A 22,727-nucleotide genomic window follows, 5' to 3' on the forward strand; every position below is an offset into this window, starting at 1 on the left:
CAAATAGGCAGACTACACAATATTTAAAGGATGTCACTCTGGATGACCAGAGCTCATCTTTAGTAGACAGGATACAGAGGTGGCACATTACTAACTGGCAAGCTCCAATCTTGGGAGTTTGGACACAGGGAGGGGAAAGCTGAAGTAATCCAGTCAAGAGCCTTAATTCCAGCCTCAACAAGAGTTTTCCCAGGTGACTTCACAGCAATGGTATAACTCAAGCTCCCTGACAATGATGTCAGGCTACTGCCAGAAAGGACCAAGAGCTGACCCAACAAAGTACACAAAACTCCAGGGAATATATAATGGACAAACATTGTAGCTAGCACTGATCCTCTGGAAAACCAGTTTTCTTCCTGACAGATGCTTTTATGAAAGCTACGACACTCTTCAGAGAGCCACAGCCTTTCGGGTCAGAGGGCTGTATTGAGAAACACGAAAGGTCCTGTGGTTTGGAACTTGTCTATGTAATGCATGCTGTCGACAAGGGTTTCTCCCTGCACTCTACAGAAGTAAACTTGTACAAAGAGGTGGCTGGACTAGTTTATTAAGTGCAAGATTGGAAGCCAGAGGCTCAGATCAGGCCTCTTCTGCTGACTTAGTACGCACTCCTCATGCAGTCATTTCTCAATGTCTTTTCCAGAAAAGCTGTCAAAGTTGACAAAGTGATCAATTGTGGGTGGCTTGTCTCTGGGAGCATAAAGTTTTGGGGTTCGGTCTCTTATTGCATGAGTTCCTCAAGGCTGTTTCCAGATGGTCTGTGGTTTTGCACTAACACAAGATGAAGTTCGTGGCTGAGTATTATGGAGGTGGTTTTGGCCAAGGCATCAGTCATAAGACTGTTAAGGCTCAGCTCAGCAATACTCAGCTTTCTGGAACCTTTCTCTGAGAAATGTGGACTTAGTGTTATCTCAGGGATGCTTCGGGTAGACCAAAAGGCCTTTGTAGCACCAGCCCCAAAGCAGTTCCTATAAGTAAGGGAGAGGGATATATTCTTCAGTCCCGCCATCTCTCGGATCCTTGCCAGTGGAGACCTCACATTCTCCTTTCCCAACAAGGGCTTGAAGTAATGTCCACAAATGAGCAAAGAAAAGCAGCTGCTCTGAGCCAGCGTTTCAGTCTGTTGCAGATGATGAAAAATGTGCTTGAGGTTTGGAGGTGGGGAAATGTGTTTCTGTTCACTCAGCTCCCATTATAACCACATCTGTTATCAGTAGGGCAGGCTGTGTTCGTATTCATAGGCACGGCTTTCTGGAGCCTGGAGTTCTCCCCCGTGATGTTTTGGCTGAAAGACATTAAACAGGGAGGGCTGAGAAAACCCAACTCTCTGTGCTGGTGATATCGCCCCTTGGTTTCTTCTGGAAAGCCTTATTCTGAGCCGAGCCTAATTTATATTCTCTTCATTGAAGACCCTAATCTAAAAGTGAATCAGGATAAAAAGGTGTCCTGCCTTGATTCCTGGCTTCTCAGGCATGCTACCAGGTTTGATCCGTTCAAAATGCACCACTTTTCCACCTTCTTTCTCTGCAGATGGGCTTATGTTTAACTTGATGTTCCCTCAACTAGTATTCTATGGCCAGATGGTCAACAATGATAGAATCATCCAGTGTTTGAGCAGGAAATGACCTCAGGGCTTCCCCAGACCAGCAGCTCTCAGAAACTCTACTTGTTGCAGGAAGTGACTCTGGAACCACCAGGGGAAGGGAACATAAGAAGGAACCAAGGATACACCCCTGACATACAACACACAGACACACACACACACACACACACACACACACACACACACACACACACGGATGTCCTTCCACCTAGCACCACCTCCCAACACTTCACTGGAACAAAGGGGGATGAGGCTAAATAAAGTTTGAAACCCTCAGTAAATTTTACCCCCTGATTTTACCGGTTAAGAAATAAATTCCCAGAGAGGTTAGGTCACCTACCTCTAAAACACTCGGTTACTTTGTGACAAAGCCAAAATTAGACCCCAAGGGATCCTATAAGCTTTCATTCATCCATCCGTCCGTCCGTCCATTCATTCATTCACTCACAAATATTTCCTGTCCCAGCCATTACACTGTTATCTCCAAAAAGACTTAACAGCTTAAATACATATTTATTTGAAAAAAAATATTTTCTGTGAATTTGAGCATCAGGTTTACATAATAACTTAGCTTGCAGTGACTTTGTTACAGGCTTTCTTCCCTCATTAAATATCACATTTCTTCTGATTACACTGAGGAATTTGTGGTAAAGTCATATTACCATTTGAAGTATGTGGAATATATTAACATTTGCAAATTCCATTTGTTTTAAAAGCATCTTTGTAGTTTATGTTAGTGGGGTCAAAGTTGGCATATAGTCAACTATATAATAACCAGTCTGTATTAAGTTTCTGTCAATGAAGGCAACGTTTTCAAAGAACCATTTTTTAGGAATATGCTTTCTATAGTCACGATATGCTGCATAGCTTTGTCAATACACTAACCACATTATTTTATAGCCATCTGAAAATGTGTTTGCTTTTCCCAGCAGACTATGAGTTGCCTGCGGGCCAGGAAAGTCTCACTCATCTCTGTATCTCCAGAAGAACTCAAAATAGGTTCTCGATAAATGTTGGGGGTGGGGGATGAATCATACATAGCACCTCTCCACACATTTCTTTTCTGACAAGGAAAACTTTATGAAAGATTGTATCCTCTGCTGAAACCAATCCTCTTAAAGTACCATATAGCATTGTTGGTCTTGAACAAAAGAGTCTTATAATTAGCTTTTTTAGATTGAGACCCACCTTCTGAATGAAATCTGTGTAAGCTTCATGGGAAGATGGAAAAAACTGCAAGAGGGTTCTCCACTAACTTCCCTCTTTCCTCTAAGTATTTTGACCACAAAAAGGAAATCTAGCTTGTTCTCTCTAGGGAAATTATGGTACATAGGTGAACTCTTTTATGATGGACATTTCAAGCGCGCCTAGGAGTTGAGATAACAGAATAATAGAGATCCTGTGTCATCAAGCAACTTCAATAACTACCAACATTTCATTTCATCTATCTCAAATCCACATTTTAAATCTATGTTAAATTAACGCGGTAGGATATCAGATGGACATTAAAACTACAAATGTGTGAATTATCACCATATTGGGCAACGCTCATATGAAATAACATTTAATTGCAGCCACTCAAGTAACAAGTGGACATCAATCATAACTATATAAAATGGTAAATTTAGCAAAGGTAGGAAGAAAACTTGGAATGTTACAAACTGTACATGTTCGGGATATTCGTTCAAAGTCTTATTTTAAAACGTCTCTTGTAAAAGCATTCGAATGTTTCCTGCTCATTATAATGTGAAAAGTTTTCCAATTGTTTGCGGCCCCCAAGATTTCTATATGCCCCTAAAAGCCATTCCTTCTCATGAATAGAATTGCCAATTTTCAGCTGGGGAAAAGGCCACTTGGAATAAAGACTGCATTTACCTGCTCCTTTGTTGATAGGTGTGGACATATGATTAAGTTCTGGCCAGTGGGATGTAAGTGAAAGTGTCATGTGTAAATTTAAGGAGATGTCTTTAAATGCTCTTTGCCCCTTCCTCCTTCCTGTTGGCTGTAATGCAGATATGACGACCGGCACTCAAGCAGCCATGCTGTACCATGAGGTTCAGTAGGACAAGAATAGAAGCGAGAGGGCTAGATCCCGGATGCCTTTATGAAGACATCAGTTCTGGACTACCTCCTCTAGACTCCTTTCACACGAAAAAGAGATAAACTTCCATCTTATTTCTCAGCCTTTTGTCTCCAAACATTTTTTTATTTAAAGAAAAATACGAATTAATACATCACTAGTGGTTCATTTCTTCATTTCATTCTGCACATAGAACCTTTATTGTAGTATTCCTAGCCTTCCATATTTGATTTTTAAAAGAAACAGTCCTTTAAACTATATCATTAAAAAAATCCTCAACAAATCTGAAGCAGTCTCAGAATGTAAAGTCAGGTTAAACATTAACAGCATTCTAAGCCATTTGTCCTTGCAAACAGACACACAGAAAAGCCATCTGGGAGATCATGTCTTTCTGGGTCATTTGACATCCTGAAAAGCCTTTTCCATTAGTAGCATTATGTGAAAATAAAGTTGCCCTTCAGCCACAGTCCTTGTGTTAGTGCGCTTGGGCCGCCATGACAAAATACCACAGTCAGGGGGGCTTCAAACAGCAGACTCCACCCCCCCTCCCCCCGCTAGTTGGAGAGGCTAGAAGTCCATGATCAAGGTCTCAGAAAATTCAGTTTCTGGTGAGAACTCTCTTCCTGGCTTATAGACAGTTGCTTTCTTGCTATGTGCTGGGGGCAGGGGTAGGTATGGTTAGGAGACAGCTCTCTGGTGTCTCTTCTTTAAAAAAAAAAAAAAGCTTATTTATTTATTTATTTAGAGTGACAAAAAGTGGGGGACAGGCAGAGAGAGAGGGAGAGAGAGAATCCTAAGCAGGCCCCATACTATCCATGTGGAGCCCAACTCGGGGCTTGAACCCACAAACTGTGAGATCATACCCTGAGCCAAAATCAAGAGTGTGTCGTTTAACAGACTGAGCGACCAAGGTGCCCCTGGTGTCCCTTCTTAAAAGGATGCTAATCCTACCGGATTAGGGCCCCACCCTAGGATCTCATTTAACTTTCATTACTTCCTTAGAGGCCCATCTCCACATACAGCCACATGGGGGTTAGGGTCTTACCATAGGAATTTGGTGGGGGGCGGGGAGGGGGACATGCTCAGTCCAGAACATTCTTTTTTTTTTTTTTTTCTTCAACGTTTATTTATTTTTGGAACAGAGAGAGACAGAGCATGAATGGGGGAGGGGCAGAGAGAGAGGGAGACACAGAATCGGAAACAGGCTCCAGGCTCTGAGCCATCAGCCCAGAGCCCGACGCGGGGCTCGAACTCACGTACCGCGAGATCGTGACCTGGCTGAAGTCGGACGCTTAACCGACTGCGCCACCCAGGCGCCCCTAGAACATTCTTAAACCGTCTCAATGTTGCCTCAATCAAGGCAGATTGGGGAGCGGCTTGGAAATGGGAAGAGGGGCAAAAGAGGGACACTGTAAGACTCTAGGAAGCAGCTGATGACAGCTGTCTACTGGCACTGCCTTAGGCTCCCCCCACGTTCCCTCTCTCCGGGCCTTTGCAGGCTGCTACAAAAGACAAGAGCACTGCCCGGCACTCGCTCTGATCTGATGGGCCGGGAGGCTAAGCATCGTTTGTGTCTCGGCTGCCTTTCCCTCTCCATCGGCAACAGCCCTCTCTCTGCCCCGGTGGCCTGGGTGGATGTGCTGCTCTGACCCTGGGGAGCAACTGGCCCCAGCCTGAGCTGATCAGGGTATCTCACGTCTGTGACCACAAAGACGGGCTTCGTGGCAGACACATGGCCCAATCTGACCTAATTGGGATGGATCTTAGAAGTTTTGGGGGGGCCTTGGGGCAAACAACTTTTCTCTTTTTGCCAACTCAGAACATTGAGAACACGAGGCCGGAAAACAACAGCTGTCGTGCCCCCGCAAGGACAGACAACTACCCGAGAATACAGGCAACCCGGGGGACACTGGCCCGGACGGCGGAGCAAGAACAAGTCTCGCTCTTGGTGACCTCGGTCAGGCCCCAGCGTTAGGTTGTGTGGAAGCCAGTCCAGCCTCTAGACGTCTCAGCCACGCCAATACGCTCCAGTTTGCAATTGTTGTTGCAGAACTTGTAGCTAGGGTTGCAAGGTATAGGACACCCACTTAACCTTGGAAGTCAAATAAACAAGATAGTTTTTTTATTATTTTTTTTTTAATTTTTTTTTTCTTCAACGTTTATTTATTTTTGGGACAGAGAGAGACAGAGCATGAACGGGGGAGGGGCAGAGAGAGAGGGAGACACAGAATCGGAAACAGGCTCCAGGCTCCGAGCCATCAGCCCAGAGCCCGACGCGGGGCTCGAACCCACGGACCGCGAGATCGTGACCTGGCTGAAGTCGGACGCTTAACCGACTGCACCACCCAGGCGCCCCAGTTTTTTTATTATAAACAGGTTCTGAATGTTGCATGGGGCATTCTCCTAAACAATTATTTGTCGTTTATCTAAAATTGACATGTAACTAGATGCTCCGTGTTTTCATTTGCTAAATCTGGCAACCCTATTTATAACCAAAATGCATTGGTGACGGGTGGCAGAACACAGCATTCATGAGATCCGAAATGTCGCTTGCTTTGGGGAATGGGAAATAGGAGCCCCTTCCTGGGTCTACATGTTACAGAAGGACAAAGCCTGAGGATGCTGCTACCAGCACGGTTTCCAAAACAGAGTATCCTGTGTTGGTGCTGACAGAGTTGTTGTGGCTGGGTTAGAAGCAAGCAGACAGGGTCGGAATCGAGCCCAGAATTTAGCAACCGTCAAGAAAGCCCAGACCTAGACAGGCCCAGGAATAAAGATCAAGGTGAAAGGCAGTTGAAGCACGTCACAACCACATTTAATTCCCTTTGTGTTCAACAGTATGCGCAAGAAAGGGAAAGAGAGGAACAAAAAGAGGGAGTAAACAACAAGTGAAATAATGTGGACGTTGAGGGTAGTCCTCAAGACAATTTAGGGGGTGGCAGAAGTGACCTGGTCCCTCAGCTGGCCTCTTCCACAGCGCCAGCTTCTTCTCGGGCTGAGTATATTTCAAGGGCCACCGCTGTGACAGGGACAATGGTCAACGCGTTTGATGGCTGCTTCTCCAGATTGGTGTGTACCCGCCAAGGGTCAGCCCAGGCTCAGGTTTGAGCCATTTTTCCCTGGAGCATTGACCTTAGCCCTACACTTGTGTGTAAGAGGTCACGCCAATTTAGAAAGTGCCAAATGAGGCAAGCAAGCAGAAACCAGGTGCCTAAAGATACACGAGGTCTTAGAACAAGAGGCATGAGAGGGATGGGAAGGTCAGGTATCAAACTGCAAAGTGCAGCATGTTCAAGAAGCCGTACGAGCAGACTGTGTTTGCAGCGCTGTGCCCACCCCGGGCTGTCTTCCCTGTCACACCCTGGGCCCCCATCTAAGAGAGTTACTGGGAGTCCAGGGACCCTCCCCTTCACCTGACTGCTCTTGCCTTCCAGAGTGGCTCCAGCCCCAGCCCTGATTCCTGAATATCTTTGGGGGTCACCTGGCGTCAGGTGGTCCCCCCTCCTCCCTTCCGGAGTCTAGCCCGTGACGGCCCCCACACACTATCAGGGTTGACAAACTCTTTCGTGTCAGTTGTACGTTTCCCCAACCAAAAACCCTTCTAAGCCCTCAATGTTGCGCTGCAGGGAAACAAATCAATCTCGCTCTGCAATCATAGAGAGCTTGAAACTGAAAAACAAGAAACCGTTATTATTTAGACCTAAAGTACAACTGTCGTGTAGATCTGTAGTTGCCCGCTCACCGTTAAGCGGCAGAGGGCGGAAAGCACGGAGCTGCAAGGACAACATTGAACGTGGTCAGCTGGGCGCCGAGGCTCACAGAGCGGAGGGTCATGTCACCAAACACAAGGGCAGCACCAACAGGAATTACAACACTTCTCTGTCCTCTTCCCCTTCTACCTCCAGCCTCTCTCTATGGAAGACGAATTCCGGAAAAAAAACCCCTACTCATACGGCCTCTACCTGGGGGCAAATATATGAAAATAATGTGCTCTGCTCTCCGGTTTGAAGTTTGGTCCAAGCTTTTGTCACCAGCTCCGGTCTCAGTTTCTGGCCTACAGCTATCTCCTCCCCCAAGCCGGTCTCTCATGCTCTCCTTCTCTCTGCAGCCTCTATTGTCAAGGCAACGTGATTCCTCCCGAAGCTTCCAGCCACCGCCCACGAGGGTTTGGGATCTGGCCTGCACCCCCTCCCGCGTCCTGGCGCTCCTTTTCCATGCAGGGCTCACACTGCAAGATGACCGTCAGGGGAAATTGCGCTTTCAACCCAGTGCCTTTCCTCTTCTGTGAAACCAGATGGCAACTAGCTCCCCTTCTTCCAGCTCCTCTCCCAGAAAAGAATCCATGTGACGAATGCAGTAATGAGCACTGTAAACTGTTAACGTCAGAGAGGAGAGGAGAATTTAGACCCTACAACTCGAGAGTGAAAGGCTTGAAATCCACCCTGGGTCTTTCTGTTCTCCAGAGTCCTTTTTCAGCGCTTCCTCCTCCTCTCCCCGTGCGCGCGCGCGCGCGCGCGCGCGCGCGCACACACACACACACACACACACACACACACAGGGGCGCGCGGTTCAATTGTGTTCCAGTTTCCATTTTTAAATGGTTCATCAACCCTCGGGGCCATGCTCCAGAAGACAGAAATCCTGCCTGTTAGGTTTCAGATATACAGGAGAGGAGTGGTTGTTTCAAAGCGTAGGTCTGGACCCAGATTGCCTGGATCAAGTCTTAGCTCAGATATTTGGTAAGGGATACTTTGTTTAGGCAGCTTACTTTCCTGTTTCCTCATCTGTAAAATGGGGATAACCGTATCTATCGCAGAGCTTTGTTATGAGGATCAAATGTGAGAATACATAAAACAGAACCTGGCACCCTGTAAGTGCGATACATGGTAATATAAGTCTTTAAGGATTTATTCTTTCATTTTTTTTAAAATTTTTTTTCAACGTTTATTTATTTTTGGAACAGAGAGAGACAGAGCATGAACGGGGGAGGGGCAGAGAGAGAGGAAGACACAGAATCGGAAACAGGCTCCAGGCTCTGAGCCATCAGCCCAGAGCCTGACGCGGGGCTTGAACTCACGGACCGTGAGATCGTGACCTGGCTGAAGTCGGACGCTTAACCGACTGTGCCACCCAGGCGCCCCTTTAAGGATTTATTCTTGAGAACTTACACACCACCATTGCCCCTCCAGGATCTAACCTCCATCCCAAGAAGATTAGTGGTAAATTAAAAAATTTTAAGGTTTTATTTATCCTAGAGAGAGGGAGGGAGGGAGGGAGAGAGAGAGAGAGAAAGAGAGAGAGAACGAGGGGGCGAGGGACAGAGAGGGAGACACAGAATCCGAGGCAGGCCCCAGGCTCCGAGCTGTCAGAGCTTGAGCTCGAACCTGTGAACCGCGATCATGACCTGAAGTCAGGCGCTTAACCAACTGAGCCACCCAAGCACCCCATTAAAATTTTTTAATTGAAATGTCCTTAAGCCAGTATTCATTCATTCAGGCTCAGTGAAATTCCTCCTCACAACAGCTTGATTTTTAGCTTACTGCCTTCTAATCAGTTAATGTACTCTATTTGAGCTGCCCTGAAGCTCTTCACCGTGCATTAAATCATACCGGTTTGGTCCGGTTTTTTTCACACAAACCTCTCTGTGTCTTTTTAGTACACACCCCAAATCTGCTTGAGCAAAAAGCCCTGGCCCCTGGCTCTCATCGTGTTCCCTCCTGTCCAATGATACGGCATCAGCACATCACAAAAGCACCTTTACAGCTTTAAAAAAGTCTCTAGGAACACAGGGGCAATACCAACCACAATAAACTGGGAAGGCAAATTTTTCCGAAGATGCCTATTAACCGATGCCTCAAAGCCCAGCTACAGTTGGAGGATCTCATCAAGCTTTCTGTGTTCCCATGGTAATTAATGTACGTGCAAAGCTTATAAACATATACAAAGAGAGACTGAGTGGAAAATGTGCTGCACCGAGAGTAGGAAGAGCCAGGTCTAACCCCAGCTCTGGCTGATCAGCTGGGTGGTCTGGGGAAGCTAGAACCGAACCGGTGTTTCAGACTTCGCCTGCGTTTCTCAAAGTATGTGCCTCTGGGCACCCATAGCAGAATGAATGGTTACACTTCTTTCGAGTGCGCTTTCTTCGGCCCCCTCTGAGAATTATTGAATCAGAATCTTTGGGTATGGGGACCCAGAATCTCATTGTTAACAAGATCCTCGTGTGGTTCTTAACCACCCTGGAATCTGGGAATCACAGGGCTCTATGATCCCTCTTTAGTTCCCTGTTTATTCATGAGGGTCAGAATTTGATTGCTTTGGACCCAAAGATGTATCGCAAAATGAGCAACACCAGGCCGCATACGTGCTTCAGAATACTCTTTCATTAACACACACTTACCCGGCAGTTTCTAAGTGTCAGGCACTATTCTTGGGCTACATCAGTCAAAAAGCATAAATATGCCTTTACTCATGCAGCCTACATTCTAATGAAAGCAGATATAATAAACTACTAGTAAACACAAAAATAGGTGAGGGCCGCCTGGGTGTCCTAGTCAGTTAAGCGTCCGGCTTCCACTCTTGTCATGATCTCGTGGTTCGTGGGTTCAAGCCCCATCTCGGGCTCTGTGCTGACAGCTCAGAGCCCGAAGCTTGCTTCGGATTCTGTGTGTCCCTCTTTCTCTGCCCCTCCCCACTTATGCTCGGGCTCTCTCTCAAAAATAAACATTAAAAAAAAGTGAAAAAGAATCCCTGTCTCGAGTTCTCCTATTCGAGGGCCTAATGCCTCGCTGACTGGCCTAAGGCAGGCCCCCAGCAAATGGGATAGGAAAATAACTTTAGCAGAGCAGGAGGACTGAGGGTTGTTATGGCTCAATCTCTCCCAAATCTTTGCTGTTCCATTTTCTTTAAAAAAAATTTTTTTTCAACGTTTATTTATTTTTTTTTGGGACAGAGAGAGACAGAGCATGAACGGGGGAGGGGCAGAGAGAGAGAGAGAGACACAGGATCGGAAACAGGCTCCAGGCTCCGAGCCATCAGCCCAGAGCCCGACGCAGGGCTCGAACTCCCGGACCACGAGATCGCGACCTGGTTGAAGTCGGACGCTTAACCGACTGCGCCACCCAGGCGCCCCTGCTGTTCCATTTTCATCCTCGATTTTCAGCCTCCAAATCTCGCCTGCAGAGGAAAGCACGTGAAGACAGATGCACCACCCGGTGTCTGCTTTCCATTTCTCTCATTGCTTTACTCCTCCGGCCACAGACATTCCCCGAGTGCCTACCTTGTGGCAGGGCCGTGCTGGGCTCGTGGGCAGAGCACAGCATAAGGTTCCTCAACCAACGTCATCCACTAGGACCCTGGTGTCCATTTTCTGTCAGATACCTAATACTTGAAAATGACCACGCATTTTGTCCTATTAGCCGGCCTAAAGGTGGCGTCCACAGAACGTTCTCATCAGCAAGGTTTTTTTTTTTGTTTTTGTTTTTGTTTTTTTAAAATCCAACTCTGACACGTCTCTGCTCACATAAATCAGCTTCCCCATTTTCAGTGCCTCTTCGAAGCACAGGAAAAAAGGCAGGGGCAGAAGGGCCCCGGGGCCGAAAGCAGGTTCTGATGTAAGAAGAGATGAACGCGGGCACTCCAGTGGTTTCTATTATAAAAAGAAAAGCCCAACTTCTTAATACATTCTACTTTTCACATTCGCCACATCAGAGACCGATTTTCTTAAACGCTGATGGATGCTGAAGCAGGCATTTTTCACAGTCTTCGCAGCACAGACATTCTCAAAATATTTGCAAGATTAAAAAAAAAAAAAACAAAACTTGGGAGGTTTTCCTTTAAAATGCATTTTGTAATAGAACTTTTCTTTGCTCCCGGCATTTGGTGGGGGCAATGTGGAAAAAATGAAAGGGGGGGGGGGCTACTTTGGAAGTTTGCCGGGGGCCTCGGTGGCAGAGGTCAACCTGCCTGCTGGTCTCAGACGGCTGAGGGTAGGAGGCCTGCACCCAGAAAGGGGGTGGCGGTGAGGGCGGGCAGGGCTCCTCCAGAGAGGGGGCTGAGCCTCCCTCACTCTGATACACTCAGCTCCATGCGTGTTTATGAACATGGTTTCCAATAGACAAAAAGAGAATAGTTTTGCATAAATAAAGGGCTTAGGTCACTGCACCCTGGTGTATTACCTAGCTGGAGGGAGTAGGAACCCAGTAGAATTGAGAAGGAAGAAAGTGAACATGACTCACTGGTGAGGGTGTCATGATTTCAGCAGGGTTCCTGCGGGGCGGGCGGGGAGAGCCTGTGTTACTCACAGGCCCCTTTCTCCTGCAAAGGAAAGTGCTTTCCCAGCTCATCTCTTCCCCTCCGCCCCCACCTGTCTCCGCACAACTGAGAGGGGGGCCTCGAGGGTATTGCTCAACTGGTGCAGGGGATCTTGTTAAAATACAGATTTTGATTCAGTAGCTCTGGGCGGGACCCAACAGTCCACGTTTCTAGTAAGCTAGCAACTGGTTCTCATGTTGACGGTGGTCTCTGAACCACATTGGGACAGCAGTGACCCAGCTGGTTCCAAACCCAGCCACACACTAGGGGGAGGCAAGTTGCCTCGTGTGGCCATTATGTTGATAAAGGTGGGTTTTTTTGTTTGTTTTTGTTTGCTGATGACAGCAAACCTCCACTCTTATCCCTGGAAATGATCCCAGTGATTGAATGCTGCTATCACTGTCTCTTACTGTCCCTCCTCATCCATCCCACAGTCAGGCAATGACGAACGCTCTGGCCAGCATTCCTTCCTGCCTCCTGTGACTGCTCCTAGAGCCGGCCCCCTGGAAGAGAACATTCAGGACACACAAAAGCATAAGATGAAATCTTGCAATCACCAGGCGATTTTCTGCTCCGTCTCTACCTCCAGCTGCTTTACGAGCAGCCGCTCGGCATCGAGGCTACGCTTCTAGCCGGAGCCCGCTCCTCCTCTCCGGTGGAGTGTGCTTTGCATTAAACAGCCACTCCAGATGAAAGGCCCATTTACTTCTAAATTGCATAAATTGCTATTTCTTTATTGCTCTCATAACAGAAGCTGCCCTAAAATTGGCACGAAGGGCTCCCAGTCTGCAGTTTCTCTTGTTTTCCAAACCTTGCTCATTTTTCACAGCTCTTGAACTCTCCCTCTCAATTCCTGCCTGCCTGAGTGGGCGAGACAGCAGAGGATGGGGGGTGGGTGGGGGGCGGGTGGGGGGAGAGGGTGCTAATTAGCCTAGGCTGAGAGCAGCCTTGGCAAGAAGCCACAGGATGGGAGGCCTTGTCAGGTGGAGCCGAGCCCGGGCTCGGTGTGGGTGATGACTCAGGGATCACAAAAGAACCTGAATAAGGTGCAGTTTGAGTAGCAACTGATATCTGGCTTGAGTCACTGATGGCTGCTATGTTATTAGAAACGAGGCTGAAGCCATGGTGATTCCTAAATGGGGAAAGACAGGTTGACACAGACGTGAAAGCTGTCAAGTCAGAATAAGGCATGCCTGTCAGCTTTGTCTCTAGGATTTTGTGTTCTTTGATGAATGTCACAGAGGATGAAGCAGTATGCAGATGGCTGTTCAGAAGCTTCGTAGCATTAATCAAAGAGTGCCCTCCTGGGCCGGGAGGGGAGTGGGCAAATTGCTTCCGGGAGGGGGTAATGACATTCTCTCGGAGGTCACCTCCGCTCACCAAGATGTCCTCGAGACTGTTCACTCTGGGACCGACTTCTATGAGGCAGGGCTGGGCTGACAGGTCCTTCAAGAAACTGGATAAACACAACTTCCCTGCCTGGACCCCACAGGACTTTCTGGGGGGTATTCTCAAGGGTATAGGTTTAGCCTGAGGCCCATGCTGGGGGGCAGGGGGGAAGAAAAGCCCTTTCAGTAGATGAGGGAGTTAATATGTTTAAAGAGCATCAGCATCCAAGCTTATATAAATAATAGCTATTATTAGGCAATCCAGTTCACTCAGGAGATACCCCCAAACCCATCTGGAATTGAACGGCATCAGCCTGTAAGAAGTAACCCTCTACCCTGAACTCTAAATCAGAGTCTCCATCAGTCTGTCATGATCAAGGTCATGTATGTCACAATGAGTTCTTCATTGACCCGAGAGCACATACTTTCTGATTTAGGTCTTTGAAAACATAATTAAATGAGAATGGATTTGAAGTTGCTCTCCGAATAGTAAAGAAAGTTAGTTCCAGCTAACTCTCTGGGAATTACACACAATCATCTGTGTTTGCCAGCTCGGTCATGGTGTCATGTGGTTATTAGCACACACACTGACGCCATGCTGCCTGGGCTTAACTCCTGGCTCCTCTAAGTTACTAGCTGTGTGACCTTGGACAACTATCTTTACCTCCTTTCCCTCAGTTTCCTCATATGTGGAAATGGGGGCGGGGGGAGGTGGATAAGAGTATCAATCTTCGTAGGTTTGTGTGTGTAGAGCACTTAGCACATCATTAGTGCTGCTTTATTGTCACTTCTTTGGAGGTACTGGGTGTCATTGGTTGTGTGCCTATCAGGAGAAAGAAGATGAGGAACCACTACATTAGATGGTCTATTGGTTATTCCATCAGTGAATTGGTCAGTATTCTTCTTTGAAAACTCTGTTCTTCATTTGTGGAACACCAGGTTTTCAAAGCTGATACTTTAGAGATTAAGTGAATACTAAAGAATTATCTACTTATTTTACTAAGATTCAATGTAGACATCCTCTCAAAATTCAGTTTCTTTAGTGTCCTCTGAATGTAACTCAATTAAAATGCTGATTTTGTGGAAGGTTCCAGAGTATCCCCAGAATTTGTCCTGCCTTTTCAGTACAACTCAAACTTCAGAGTAACCAAACAACCTTAGTGGATGAAGGAAAGTTCTCCTAGATCAAAATTACAGAGGGGCGCCTGGGTGGCGTAGTCGGTTAAGCGTCCGACTTCAGCCAGGTCACGATCTCGCGGTCCGGGAGTTCGAGCCCCGCGTCGGGCTCTGGGCTGATGGCTCGGAGCCTGGAGCCTGTTTCCAATTCTGTGTCTCCCTCTCTCTCTGCCCCTCCCCCGTTCATGCTCTGTCTCTCTCTGTCCCAAAAATAAATAAAAACGAGAAAAAAAAATAAAAAAAAAAATTACAGAGGGACCGAATTATGGAAGAAATGACACAGTTAGAAAATTGCCATTCTGTAGCCCTGCATAAAAAAGTTGAAGCAGGTGGGGGTCATCAATAGAAGGTAGAACAGAGATTAATGAAGAACTTTACAAGAGAGAGCTCAAGGTATTACCAGCCCAGATCACGGATACATCTTGGCAACACATTTTTTTTTTTTTAAAGAGAGAGAGGGAAAGAGAGAATCTTAAGCAGGCTCCACACCCATCCTGGAGCCAGATGTGGGGTTCCATCTCGCCACCCTGGGATCGGGACCAGAGCTGAAATCAAGAGATGCTTAACCAACTGAGCCACCCATGTGCCCCTCTTGACAACACTTTGAATGCGATCAGACATTATGTACCTCCAGGTAGGAGGTACAAACAAAATGAACAGTATCACCAATGAAGTATTCTTGAGGAAAGTCAAACTTGAGGCAAATCCAGCCATATATTTGAACTCCTAGTCTATAGGAAATATAGTGGGGAGAAGGACATATTAAATGGCATCGTAAAAAGGAATCAATGAAAGCCAGGATGTAAGGCACTGGAGAATCGGGTTTCTTTAGCAAGCCAGTTACTTGTAAAGAAAAATGCAGGGAGGACTTTTCTAGATTAAAAGTGACTTACAGAACACTTAAGACATGTAACCACCCAACAAAACGAATGGACTGTTTGGATCCTTATTTGAACAAACAACTGTAGAAATAATTTTGATAATTGAGAAAATTTCAATTAAATTGAGGAATGACTGTTAATTTTGGTAGATGGGTGATGACATTATAGTTATAGAAGTATATATCCTTTAGGGGAATTCATGTTGAAGTTTTATTTATTTATTTTTAATGTTTTTATTTATTTTTGAAGAAGAGAGAGAGAGCATGAATGGGGGAGGAACAGAGAGAGAGGGAGACACAGAATTCGAAGCAGGTTCCAGGCTCTAAGCTGTCAGAACAGAGCCCGATGCGGGGCTTGAACCCACAAACTGTGAGATCATGACCTGAGCTGAAGCAGGATGCTCAACCGACGGAGCTACCCAGGTGCCCCCATGTTCAAGTTTTAAAGGATGAAATGACTGGATGTCTGGATCTTTTAAAAATATTCCAGTAACAAATTTAAAAAAAATTAATGGGGAAAGCATTAGATGAAATGAAAGCAAAGATGAAATAAATATGGCAAAATGTGTTGGTTGTTGAGGCAGGTGATCAGTAGATGGTTTTGTGCATGTACGTATTTTTTACTTTTGAGTAGGGTTGGAAATTTTCATAATAAAAATTTTAAGATAAACCCCCAAATGAATATTATCAAAACAAAAAGTAAATAAAATTACAATATATAATCCTCTTGCACTCCCTTTCCCCCTGATAAAGACTGAATTGTGTGCCTCTAAAATGTATAGGTTTAAGTCCTAACCCCTTGTGCCTCAGAATGTGACTGTATTTTAGGCAGGAACTTTATTTTTTTTTAATTAATTTTTTTTAACATTTATTCATTTTTGAGAGTGAGAGAGACAGAGCATGCGTGGGGGAGGGGTAGAGAGAAGGAGACACAGAATCCAAAGTAGGCTCCAGGCTCCAAGCTGTCCGCACAGAGCCCGACGCGGGGCTTGAACTCACGAGCCGTGAGATCATGACCTGAGCTGAAGTCGGATGCTCAACCGACTGAGCCACCCAGGAGCCCCTAGGCAGGGACTTTGAAGAGGTAATTATGGTAAAATGAGTTTGGGAACCTAATCCGTATGTCCTTATAAGAAGGGAGATTAGGACGCAGGCAAATGCAGAGGGAAGACCATGCGAAGACAGATGGGCAAGATGGCCATCTACAACCCAAGGAGAGAGGCCTTGGAAGAAACCAAACCTACCAACAGCCTCCAGAACTGCGAGAAAATAAACTTCTGTAGTTGAAGTCATCCAGTCTGTTATGGCAGTGATAGTAAACCTTCCCCATTTCCTGTTTGGTTTTCTTTACAGCATTTACCACCATCTAATGTATTATGTATTGATTTCCTTATTGTCAACCTCCCCACACTAGAATATACATGAGGACAGTACATTTTGTCAACTGCTGAATCCCTAGCACCTATAACAGGGCCTGGCCCATTGAACATACAAGGTGCTCAATACAGACGTGTTGGAGATGCCCTGAGTACCTGCCAGGCTGACAATATTTTTCCAAAGAAAGAATGGTCATCTCCCTCCCACCTGAGAGGGAGAAGTTGTGCACTCTACCTCTGTTGGCTCCATCTTGCAGTCTGTCCCAAATCTCTAAACTTTGTCTGGAAACTAAGCATGTCGGGAGTTTGGCTTGCCGAGAAGCTACTCTGTGTTCTGATTCTCTTCCAGCACGCAGTGAGCCCAAGACTCCCCGTGCATCTGTAGGCGGAGAGACGTGGGGAAGGCTCCAGACTCGTCTAGTGCCCACTCCATAAGGGTCGGAAGAAGCAGAGCGTAAGTGAAACTACAGAGAAGTGAAAATGTGGGTAGGAGGAAAAAAGAAGAGCAAAATAAGGGCCTATCTCTAGGGGACACTCATCCTATTTCCTTGCTGCATCGCACCTACGGAAAATTCTTCCTGTTTGAAGAAATTCCTGCCTCATGAGCCCTCACTCCCCAGAGCGGAACCTTTTCCCAGGCTCCCTTGCAGCTACAGCTCAGACACGTGACCTGGGCTCCACCGGTCGGACACCATGGCCCGCCTGAAACTTCTCTTCAAAAGTGGGACATGTAAGAATCTAGAATCTACTTTTGGGTGGAGTTGGTAGAGGGGATTTTTTGGCGGTGGCAATAACCGAAAGGTTGTGTTTGGTGCAGCAGTGCTACTGGTGTAGAGAAAGGCAGTGGAAGTCGCAGTGAAGGAAGTTCTGGGTCTAAGGAGCGATGTTGTAAGTTGTAGCACCCGTGCCTGGTGGCCCCGTGACGGCTCAGTTCTGTCGCAAGGCCGCGACTGCCCCTCCTCACGACCCAACCCCAAGCCTATTTCTCCCGTCCTCCTGAGAATTCTGTAAGCTCCCCAGTACCCTTCTGGTCGACTCCTTTTCTACCTAATCAAAGAAATTTAAGTAAAAGGAGCGCAGATTTGTGAAGCACAAAACACGTTTAAACAACACGCCCTGGAAGGAGAGAATGAAAAAAAAATTTGTGTGTGTGTGGTAAAATATAGAGAAAACATAAAAATGGTTAAAGTGGTTTATTTTAAGTCTGTTAACTACCAGCGTTAAGTACATTCGCCATGTTGTGCAACCACCACTATCCATTTCCAGGATCTTTGAGAATAAGATTTGAGCCTGGATTCATGTCTTTGAAGGTCCTAGGTTTCTATGTCACTTTTAATTCAAGTTAACAGGCCTTCATGGATTTCTGCAGGGTAAGCTCCACAGCCCTGGGGATTTTTGCCAGGCTTCTAGCACCTAGTGGGTGCCTGAAAAAACGCTTGCTATGGAATGGTCAGAGAGGATATTTTTCAGTCCAGTGCTGTGCCGTCTCAGTGGTACATCATTAAGTGTGTCCACGCATGTTGTGTGGACACGTGTTCCTTTAGTGGGAAGAAGGTGTATAACCGATGGCATAAAACAGCCATTCCCAGGGTGAGCGGTCCTGTCCCCTGGATGAGAGAAGCTGGAAACAAACTGGTGACAACTTGACTTTTCCCTTGGATGACGCCAACAAGTTCTACCAAAGACCCACGTGGCTACAATGAAAACAAGTTGGTGAGGATATGTCCGCGTCTGCTTCTTAGAGGCTCGGACAGGCTTTCGGTGCTATAATAAGCATTTCTAGGATTTCTGTGAGTAGAATGAGTAATAGAACAACATTTGGTGGTGAAAAAGTCGGGTGAGTCGTTCATCCAACGGTATTTATTCAGTCCCTGCCTCGTGCCAGGTTCTTTGCTGGGTAGTGAGCTCTCTGCCACAAACAAAACAAACATGTGGCTCATATCTAGAGCTTACATACAAATGAAAAGAGGCAGAAATTAAACAAAGGTCAGATATGTCTGGTGAGGAAAGTGCTAGAAAGAAAAGTAAGGCTGGGTAAGGTTGGAGACCGTGACTAGAGATGTATGTTATTTGTGTGATCCAGTCATTACAGAGGATCTCTGAGAAGGTGATGTTTGAACAGGGGCATGAGGAAAGTGAGGGAAGGGGTCACATAGACATCTAGAGTGTTCCAGAAAAAGAGAACAGGGAGTGCAGAGCTCAAAGCTAGGATTGAGCTTGGTAGATCCTTGGGAACCACAAAGAGGTCAGAGTGTCCAGAGTAAAGCCAGAGAAGAGTTACAGGCAAGAAAGTTCAAGAAGCAGCAGAGAAGATATTTTGCTCTCAATATCCTGAAAGAGTCTGGCAAGATATGGCACACACACACCTCCCGGGTCTCAAATGAGATGTTTTCTTGAAAGAGTTTCTCCGGCAAGAGTTTAGGGCAAGGGGGAGGTAGGGACCACCTGTTCCTTCCCTCACAAGTTGACAGCTCCCTCTTGAGTCCTAGCTATCAGGGTGAATCACCATTTTTTTCCCCCTCTGGCTTCCTGGGCCTTAGCTGGCTTTTCTGTAGGGAGACGGGAGCCATTTGTCTGCCTTCCACAAGCCCTGGTCAGAATCTGTCCTCGGTGCCTGACATGGGGCCAACTGTGTTGTCAGAGAGTGGGATACGAACCTTACCAAAAAGGTAAAGATGCAAATGTGAGAAGAAAAGGAAAGACCCAGCAAGGAAGGACAAGAGGAGGAGAGAGAACTTCAGGACAAAAACCTGTGGAAGAGTAGAAGGGTAGGAGGGTAGAATAATCCTCTCCCCCCCCCCCCCAGCAGTGTTTGCTTGGGCCTCTGGAAAAGGATTGCTTCTATTTCTGCCTCATAGCGCCCCACAACTTTTCCTGATGTTAAGAGAAAAGACGCGAATGCTGATGTTGAGCAGAGTAATAAACACGGTGGGGACCCGTGTTCCTCCCCGGGATGCTCACACCCGTGGAACGTGTCTGATTTGAAAGGGGCACCATGGACCCAGCCGTCGTCACGCATGGCCCCTGGACGGTTGAGCATCTGATTAAATACAAGGGGAATTATGCTGTTTTATTTCAGCCTATGCTTTGCTGACACAAACTATTCTTTGATATAAATCGAAACTATCAGAATTAGCATGGGAAGGGCCATTCTTCCGGTCTGCTATGTAATCTCAGGATCCCCAAGTTTCCCAGACTCCGATAAGCTCATTTTTTTAATACTCAAATTTTACAGGTTGACTCCTTGCTCTGACCGCAGGACAAAAAGACCCCTCTGGATATTTCTGAAGAGATGTGGCAAGTGCTTGTGTACCCCGGACGTTGCCTATCATTTGCCCCCACGTGCCACCTCATGGCACCGTCTGTTTTTCTACCTTCAGCTGTCTCCCCGCTCCTCTTCATACTCCTCCTCTCTGATCTGCTTCACGCTAGCTGTGGACACAGCCTCCTCCTTTATTCCCCACCCACCTCCAAAGCCGAGCCGGTGGGTGTGGAGGCAGGAGTGAGAGTCAAAATATTTCACAACTGCTGTGGCCTGTGGAATGGCCAATCATTTCTAAAGGGTCCCTGCTATGTCAGTCATAACTCTTTTGTGTCTGGATCATTGGGGAGGTTAAGGGGTCATGGGTTGGAGGCAAGGGCACTCAAGGCCATGGTGGTGGGACCTGAGGGAAGAAGCCTCAGGACAAGAGGCTGTTTACCAGACTAGAGTACACAAGTCCCGTGCAAGATTTGCTGAAGGATGGGCATATTCCTGGGCCACTCGGTCTCAGACATCCCTGCAAATCTACAAGTCAGGTCACATTGAAAGGAACCCTGCGTCTATGGTCTCCCTTCTTGGGAACCGGCTGGCCATGATGATTCTGGGGTCTCTTCACTCAACCAAATTTCTTCTCAAATCTCCATTCACTCTCAAGTCCAGAATTCCTCCCTCATTTGGTTCAAACATTTGTGAGGGAACACTGAAAATCCCTTCACAAAAAATGACCAAACCCACTCTCCAAGGAAGTCATAGTCCTGATTTCACGTCATCTATGAAAATCAACCTCAGCCCCATTATCTCGTCATTTTTGTGCAAAGTGTCACTGATTGTTTTCTCAACAGCCGAGCAGTTTTATCCTGAGGATGAATTCTGTCCCCATCTCCTAGAGCAAGCCATCCTGAAGCCATCTTTTAAAATAGCATTTTGGGTTTTCTACCTTAGACATGGACAGCTCTTAGCCAGTGCCTGGTTGTTAATAGAGGCTGATGACTGATATCTGCGTGATCAAATAAGGGATACTTTTGTCTATCACTCCTTAGTCACACCTCTTAGTAGTTTCTCAGTGACCTTATGCCTTCAGTCACCTGTTCAACAAACGTACTGAGAGCCACTGTGTGCTAGGCACTGTGCTCAAAATTTGGGGAAACAGAAGCAAACAAAAAAAGATGAAGATCCCTGCTCTCATGGAGCTTATATTTTAGCGAGGGAGAAAACCATCATAACAATCTAAGTATCAGCTAAACCAGCAACATAACCAAAATAAGTAAAACATAGAGGATACGAAATAGTAATGAATGCTAAGAAACTAAAACAGCAGAAGGATGAGTAAGTAATGTTGAGGGGATTTGGGGTTGAGATTTTGTGTCATTTTAGAGCACTAGGGAGGACCTCCTGGAGAAGGTGACTTTTGAGTCACCTGACGCAGGGCAAGGGTGAGCTCCCCTGATATCTGGGGACGGGGTGGGGTGGGGAAGAGAACCCATTGCCACAGGGTAAGCAAAACCAATCACAGTGAGAAGCCCCAGTTTGTAAGAATGATCGAATTGAGATGCAGACAAGCACTCGAGGTGGTCCTTGGTTTTCTCCTTCATTGAATAAGGGGAGTTTTTCTGTTTGTTTGTTTCAAGAAGGAGCTACTTTTCCTTACTTTCAGTGCTTTTGGCAACCACCATACTTTCCTTCCATCTCACTCATCTAGAGGAGGAGATCTCCAGCACAGTAGAGTCAAACTATTATGGTTTGTATATGGCAGGAAATAAAAATGAATATGACATTTATTCTCTTGGTGCTCTGCATTTTCTCCAGTAAATCAGTCATGGGCGGTAAATTAATTATGGGCTGCTGTTATGTGCCCGAGCCAGGTACAGCTGTTCCAAATAAGTTCACATTGGCATAACCCAATAGCGAATGCCTGTTATCAGATTTCCAGAGTGCATCTGCATTGGGCAGTTTTGTTAGCCCACGAACTCTGTTGCCTATGGCAACACGTGTTTAGATTTAGGTTGATAGGAGCCGGTGAGAAGGATTTCAAGGTTGGAAAAAACAGTGGTCTTTTGATGGCTCAGGTTCCTGTCCTATCTGATACCCTTTGAGTTTGGAGCTGGCATTCTTTTTTAAAAAAATTTTTTTTTAACGTTTATTTATTTTTGAGACAGAGAGAAACACAGCATGAACGGGGGAGGGGCAGAGAGAGAAGGAGACACAGAATCGGAAACAGGCTCCAGGCTCCGAGCCATCAGCCCAGAGCCCGACGCGGGGCTCGAACTCACGGACCGCGAGATCGTGACCTGGCTGAAGTCGGACGCTTAACCGACTGCGCCACCCAGGCGCCCCTGGAGCTGGCATTCTTAATGATTAGGTCCATAAGTATGGCTCTGACTGAACAGCCCCATACCTGTTTGGTGACCTATGGCTATGGCCACAGTTATGTGTGGAACATATTGCTGTGTGGAGCTCCACTTCTGCCCTGTATGTCCTTCAAGGGGGTCATCTTTGGAAGGAGTGGCCAGCCCCTTCTCAACAAGCACGCCCCTGGCCTGGCCAGCCAGCCTCCCTTCTTTTCAGCCATGCCTTTCAAAAGTTGAAATTACGTGCCAGATGAAAGTATTATCTGAATGGTTAGTCCTGGTAAAACTCACACAAGAGAACAGA

The 22,727-nt window shown here is 46.5% G+C and overlaps 1 long non-coding RNA gene across 1 annotated transcript in view; it reads right to left on the reverse strand.

Moving 5' to 3' along the window:
* Window positions 1–529: 529 nt before the first annotated feature.
* LOC123383169 overlaps window positions 530–22,727 on the reverse strand; it is a 31,581-nt gene continuing 9,383 nt past the window's right edge. Inside the window, exon 2 of the long non-coding RNA XR_006592622.1 lies at window positions 530–1,285. This is a non-coding gene — a long non-coding RNA (uncharacterized LOC123383169). The remainder of the gene's footprint in view (window positions 1,286–22,727) is intronic.

The sequence above is a fragment of the Felis catus genome, chromosome F2, assembly GCF_018350175.1.
Source record: "Felis catus isolate Fca126 chromosome F2, F.catus_Fca126_mat1.0, whole genome shotgun sequence".
Classification (NCBI taxonomy): domain Eukaryota; kingdom Metazoa; phylum Chordata; class Mammalia; order Carnivora; family Felidae; genus Felis; species Felis catus.